This window comes from Molothrus ater, chromosome 26 (genome assembly GCF_012460135.2).
Source record: "Molothrus ater isolate BHLD 08-10-18 breed brown headed cowbird chromosome 26, BPBGC_Mater_1.1, whole genome shotgun sequence".
NCBI lineage: Eukaryota > Metazoa > Chordata > Aves > Passeriformes > Icteridae > Molothrus > Molothrus ater.
Window position 1 is genome coordinate 2621650 of NC_050503.2, and position 7185 is coordinate 2628834.

Sequence of the window (7185 nt, forward strand, 5' to 3'; positions counted from 1 at the left end):
GTCACTGGCAGCTCAGCACGCTCGGGTGGCAGCAGTAAACACACGGCCAGGCCCGGGGCCAGCCGTGCCAGTTAATCATTGCAGCCATGGAACGAGGTCACAGCAGGACAGCCAGGCCTGGCTGCTGCATCAAAAACACCCTGGGCAGGGAGGGGACACGAGACCCCCCCCGTGGGGTCCCATCCATCCATGGTGCCACTCACATCCCCTCTGACCCTTCAGGGATGGCCCTGTCCCCACCCATGGCTCTGTCCCTGCCAGTGGCTCTGTCCCCGCCAATGGCTCTGTCCCCACCCATGGCTCTGTCCCCACCCATGGCTCTGTCCCCACCTATGGCTCTGTCCCCACCGGTGGCCCCGTGCATTTTTCCCCACAAGTGTCCCAAGCTGGCCAGTGCTCTGCCAGGAACACGGTGCCACGTGGAGCCATGGACGTGCCAGGGAAAGCTAATCAAGCCAGGCTTGCCAATTAGTGCTAGAAAGCAGCTCAGGACTTGCTAATTAGTTTAAATTTCACAGGACTGGTTCCCAAATGAGTCCCCAGGTGCCACACTGAGCTTGGCGACCCAAGGCCAGCTTTTGCAGGCAGGATGTGACTTTGCCAGCTCCTCTACCCAGCACAGCACCCAGACGTGCCACAGGGCATTGGTTAGGCCTGGCAGGAGCCACTGCCGCCCACAGCCAGAGCACAGCTCATTGCACCAACAGGGGACTCTTTCCAGGACAGCTCTGGGATAAGCAGCCAAAATCCATCCCAGCAGGGAAAACAGGGTCAGCCCAGTGCCATTAGGATGCATCCACCCCAAAATCACTCCATGGGGTCCCCTGTTCACAGCCAGCAGTGCCACACACACCACTGGTGACAATGTCATTTGCTAGCGCAAGCATCCCTGCCCTAAAAGGGAAAAACCCTTTTCTCCCTGTTCTCACAGGGTCCCTGTGCTGTGTCCCCAAAAGGAAATGGCACTAGGGACACGTGCACATGGACTGACCTGGCTCCACTTGCCCCTGTGGAGTGGAAAATTCAGCACTGCAGCCCAAGGAGGCAGCTGGGGAAGGAGCTGCAGGGAGGTGGGGGCAGCCTGGGGATTTGCTCTTGGCTCCCAGATTTTATAGAATCACAGGATCATTAAGGCTGGAAAAGCCCTCTGAGATCATCAGGTCCAGCTACTGATCCAGCACTAACCCATGTCCCCAAGTGCCACAGCCACACAGCTTTTCAATCCCTCCAGGGCTGGTGACTCCACCGCTGCCCAGGGCAGCCTGTGCCAGTGCTTGACAACCATTTCCATGAAGAAATTTCTCCTAATTTCTTCCCTGGTGTGACTTGAAGCCATTTACTCTTGATTTTGGGGGATGTGATCTCAGAGATAGAACATAAAATACCCAGAGGGGTTTGCTGAGGCCCCATCAACATCAGCTCTTGGGGTGTCTGAGCCCCTGCAGGAGCAGAGGTCCATCCCTGCAGGCCCAGACTGATAATTTAACACCAGATTAAGTTGTTTTGCTCCCAGGTTGAGAAGTCTAACCTGTTTTCCAGCCTCGGGGAAACAGCTCTGTGGAGCCACAGTCTGGCTTTAACAGGGGCAGAGGAGAAGGTCACAACCCTGCACAACCCTCCCTCATTCATCCCTCCCTTCCCCAGCCCCTTCCCTCATCCATACACCCCTCTCCCAACCCCTCCTGCACCAAGCACCATTTTCTGCTCCCCAGACCCCATCCTGGAGAAGAGCTGATGTCAGGGAGATGTTTGAGCCCAGCCTGACCACCAGCCATGGCCAGGGGCAGGATTATTTGCTGGGCAAAATGCCACCACTGCCACCACCTCCACAATGCCACCCGCTGCCAGGCAGATTAGGTGACTTAATCCCTAAGCAAACAAACTGATCCCTGGGTTGGTTTTTTAAATTATTTTATTTGAAGCAGAATCCAAAGGCTGCAGACAGCTCATCTCATCCACCCCCCAAGCACTGCAAAGCCCCCCTGGGCAGGATATCCAGCTCAGTGGTAAGAAACTTCTGCTGCTGGGGAATTGGGGCTTTTCCTCCCTAAAAAACGCTTCTGGGATTCTTCTCTCTCCCAGAAAATAACCCCAAGCATTGCTGGTAGAGGCATCCCAGCGGGGGAAGGGGCTGCAGGGCCCGCAGCTGGACAGACGGACGGACACATGTGGACAGAGAGCCGCCGGCCGCAGCTGGGCTCAGCTTGTTTTGAAAGTCACGGGGGTTTCAGCGGCGGCGTTTTGCAACCAGTTCGGTGTCACAACAACAACAACCACTCGGTTCTGCTTCGCAAACAGGCCCCGGGGCCGCCCCGGCTCTTTCCTGCTCACGTCAGCTGCAGCAGCCTCACCCGGGCCGCGGCTATTTCCAAACCCGGCCACGGAAAACGACTTGAAACAGCAGCGAAAGTGAACATTTCATCTTCCCCCCGCACCCAGAGGGGCTCGGAGCTGCCCTAGGGGATGCTCAGATCAGTGAAAACCCCTGCGAGCCGCAGCATGCCAGCCGGGAGAAGTGGTTAAATAAACCAAAACCATCTTCTCCCTGGCCGCCCGTGGCAGGAAGCGTTTTCTTTCCTGCAGTTTCAATGTTCTCGGATGGCTGCTCGCAGGCCCAGCTCAGCCCCTGGCACGGCCGGAGCTTTCCAGGCTTTGGCAGCCGCTATTGAATTACGGGATATTTTTATTTTATTTTGTTGGTTTTTTGGGTTTTTGTTTTTGTTTTTTGGGGTTTTTTTTTTATTTCAACGGAAACTTTACAATTGTAGTAAAAGAAATCATAAACTCAGGGTGACGGGAGGCGGACGGCCCCGGGTATCGGGTGATCGGGAAGGGGAGGACGCTGCGCCCTTATCGCACACGCGTTCCCTCCCTGCCCCCTTGGCAGCGGGGCCGGCCGGAGGTTTCGCAGCATAAACATATTTTGCTCAAGCAGACGGCCAGAGTTGAGCTAAGGACAACTCGATAACCGGCGAGCCCCCCTCAAAAATCTGCCTTTTCCAGCAGTCTCCCCCACCTGTCTCATCCCAGCGAGCCGCCAGCCCAGCTTTGCAGAGATAAACAGGACCAAGAGCAAACCCCCCCTTCTCGCAGATCCTCTCGCAGGGTGTTTACCAGCTCTTTGCAGGCAGATTCACTCTCCCTCGTTTTTTCACACGCCAAAACCGCCGGGAAAGCGGAGGGAACCGGCTGGAGCCCCTCCGGGTCTGTCCGCAGCACCACAGCCGCCCTCCCCACCGGCACTGCCCGGCACAGCCACCTGCAGCCAGCCCGAACCCCGGGCTATCGCTGCTCCATCGCTGCGCCGGGATGCGGCGGCATTTACACAGCTGCTCGGCAGGAAAATCCCTCTCCCTGCTCACATAACCCCGTGAATTTATAGATAACCCCCCGAATTTAGAGATAACCGCCTTCAGGTGGTTGGGAAATGGGGAGGGGGCTCCTTGCAGTGTCTGGGCAATCCCTGTGAGCTGGTTGGAGCCTTCTCCCCACAAAACGAGCTTGGGATGATTGGGTTTTTTGTTTGTTGTTGAAATCAGCTCGAATTTGCTGCTTCTTGCAGGGTGATAGGGAAGAAAAAAGGAGCACAACCCAGTTTCTGGAGAGTTTAAATAAGGTTGGGGCGTGGGAGGAAGGATCAGAGGCGTGGGGTTTGACAAGGCTGTCCCGGCACGGCTGAGGTGACAGGGACAGTGAGGGTGACAGCCACGCACTCCTGGCCTCTCAGCTGGGGACAGCTGTGTCCCCACTGACACCCAGAGCAGCGACTGTGGTGCCCCTGGTGCCACACGAACAAGGTTTTACCTGTTCAGGGTCAGGGCGTGGGGTGTCAGTGTGCCACATCCTCCTGGGCACAACGGGAGGTGTCACCGTGCCACATCGCCCTGGCCATGGCAGGGAATGTCACTGTGTGACACATCCTCCTGGGCACAACGGGAGGTGTCACCGTGCCACATCCCCCTGGGCAGGGCAGGGAATGTCACCGTGGGCATGGCAGGAGATGTCACCGTGCCACATCCCCCTGGGCACAACAGGAGGTGTCACCGTGCCACATGCCCCTGGCCATGGAGGGGAATGTCACTGTGCCACGTCCCCCTGGACACGGCGTGGGGATGTCACCGTGCAACATCAGACACGGTGTGGGGATGTCACAGTGCCATATCCCCCGTGGGCACGGCGGGGGATGTCCCTGTGCCACATCCCCCTGGACACAGCGTGGGGATGTCACCGTGCCACATCCCCCTGGCCATGGCAGCCCACCCGGGGCTGCACGGGGACTCCTCTGGGGTTTGTGAAGCGGCTCCTGGGAGTGACGGCAGCCCCAGCCGGGGCGTGGAGCAGCGCTGGGAGCAAAGTCCATGGTGCCACATCGCTGGCACGGGGCACGGCCGTGCCACCCGCGCGTGGCGTGGGAGCCGAGCCCCGTCCCCAGCTGGGCGGGTGCTGTCCCCAAGCTCCCTGTTTGTGTGCCAACACATCACGTGCCGCCGCTGGATGACCCCGGAGGGGGGATTTTTTTATCTTTAAGTGTTGTTATTGTTGTTTTTTTTAACAAAGCCAAAATATTTGCGTCCCCACGGGGACGGCTCTGGGTCACCGAGCATGGAACGCCACGCTGGGGTCCCGGCAGGAGAGGGGACACCCGGCTCCGTGGGGAGGGTCTGGTGCCGGCAGCTCCATCCCTGGCACGGTCCCCAGTGTTTATACATAGACATGTTTGTGCGCGGCACCGGCCCCTTCCTCGCTCCCAAACAACTGGAGGAAAGTCAAAAAGTCACAAAAATTTTCCATTGCCCGAGGAAGGGAGGGAGCAAGGAGTGACTGTGAAAGGGGCTGGGCAGTGCCAACAGCGAGGGACCCCAAATGAGGGCTCAGACCCAAAAAAAACAAGGGTTTTTTTGATATAGTGAATAAAAGTGGCGGTTTGCTGCAAAGACGACACCGGCAGCACCGGCCACCATCGGGCTTTGTGGAGTGTCCGGTGATGTCACCACGCTGCTGGCACCATGCTCACAGGGGACATGTGGCACGTGCAGCACGGCCACCAGGCCGCTCCAGACCCCGGTTTTGGCATTAAGAAAACCGGTTTGGAATAAAAAAAAAAAAAATCCTGCCGTTTCTCTGCAGCTTTTCCCCGCAGCCGGAGGGGCTCTCTGCCCGCACCAGGCTGGGAAAAAGCTGCGATTCCTGTCGAGCCGGCGGGAAAAGCCCCGGTGCTGGGATGCGGGGACTTTGCCTGCGGTTTCCGTGGGCGGGAGCAGCTCCGGCAAACAGCGGCTGAGTCAGCGGGCGGAGGGCGGCCGCGATGCCGCCCCGGCATGTCGGGGTGCGCGGCTGCCTCCCGGAGCCCTGGCAGAGCCGCACGGAGGGGAACCTCAGAGGCCCCGACCCCAAAGGTGCTGCCAGGGCAAGGCTCAGCCCTGGAGCGAACCCAAAGCAAGGCCTGGTGCTGCTGGGGTCTGTGCACTCCCCTGAAACCCGGGCTGGGCAGGTCCCAGTGCTCCTGAGCCTCCTGCTGCCAGCCCAGCATCCCTGATGCTGAATTTGGGCATGCCTGAACCCCGACCCCAGCGCAGGGACAAGAGGGGGCATCCACTCCAGCCAAAGTGGATTTATCGTCCCCGTGCAAACAGATCAGCCCCCGGTGGGTGCCCCTGGGCAGTTCTGGGGTGAGCTGCACCCCGCAGGGCTCAGCCCAGCTGCGATGGGGGAAGGCGGTGCTTGTTTTGGGAGCTGGACGGGAGCCCGGGCCGGAGGCAGCAGCGGCTCAGTTAATCCCGGCCCTCGCAGGGCTGCGCCAGCCCCGGCACATTCTGTCCCTGGCAGCGCCGGGACGGCCACAGGCTTGGCGTGTCACTGTCCCCCTGCCACCGAGCCCCGGTCACCGGACAGCAGCCTCAGCTGCCGGCTGGGCCACCGTGATGGCACCGAGCACCCTCCGGGGATGGGCTGGGGGAAGGGGGAGCCCCAAAATGCTGCAGAAAGGGGCTGCAGGATCGGGGTGTCCCCGCAGAGCCGCGGGATGCACTGGGGAGGGGGTTCCCAGCAGCCCTGCGGGGGAATTTTGGGATTTCAGTCTCCCGGAATTTTGGAATTTCAGTCTCCCGGAATTTTGGGACTGGAAGGGAAAACCGATAGCCTAGAGGAGCAGAGCAGGGGCTGGGGCTGGGGTTCCGTGCCCCTCGCAAGGAGCAGGTTCTGACGGATGGTCTGGGCAGCATTTTCCAGCGCACGGGGCCAAGAGCTATAAATAATCCCGGCACTGTAATTGCATCACGCGCCTCCCGGCCGGGGTCGGGTCCCGGTGCTGCCACGGGGCCGTTCCGGCTCAGCAGCCCCCCGGGGAGCCCCAGCCCCCCGTGCCAATAAACCTGGATCAGCCCGGGCTGCTCAATCGGGACTTTGGAGCCGGGGCAGATAAACAGCAGAAGGCTGGAGGGAGCACCGGCAGCGCTGCCAGCAGTTGTGAAAGCGCTGCCTGGAAGGGTCCGCACCGTGCCCTGGCTCTAAACGTCCAGACGAGGTATTTTTAGCCCTCCAAAATTCAGGATTCAGGAGCGCAGCCCTTTCCTGGCAGGATCCCCAGCTTGGCCATGGCCCCCAGCCTCGCTGCGCCACTGCCCGACTGTACGAGCAGAGCCTGGAGGCGTTGACAAGAATCCCTGCCGGAGACATCGCTGCCACACGGGCACCGGGAGCGCTGCCCACCGGCCCTGCTGGCCTGTCCCCGTCACCGTGTGACGCAGTTTCACAGAAAGACACGGCAGGACAGGCACGGGGGGCTGGGCACTCGCCTCCCCCTCGGGCCAGGGGAATAAACAGCCCCTTGTGCAGCCGGGGCAGATGATCCGGGCTGACCAGCAGCCCCCTGATGGCACAGAATGGCTCCCTTGTGGCAGGCTGGGAGCAGCCTGGTCACAGGGCTGCCTTCGGGCCATCTTCACCTGGGGGGTGGAGTGCTGTGCTTCGTGTCGCCTTTGATGCCACCAAAAAAAGCCCAAGAGGCCACAGCACAGCGGGCACTGCTGCTGCCAGCGGCAGATCCAGACACGATCCCCCCAAACAGGGATGCAAACAAATTCCCTGCGAGGCTGGTTAATCCTCCCCAGGGAAAATTAATCAGAGCACCAGGGATGCCAAATAAAAACAGATTTGAATAAGGGTTTCAGGAGCACCAGGTTCTCA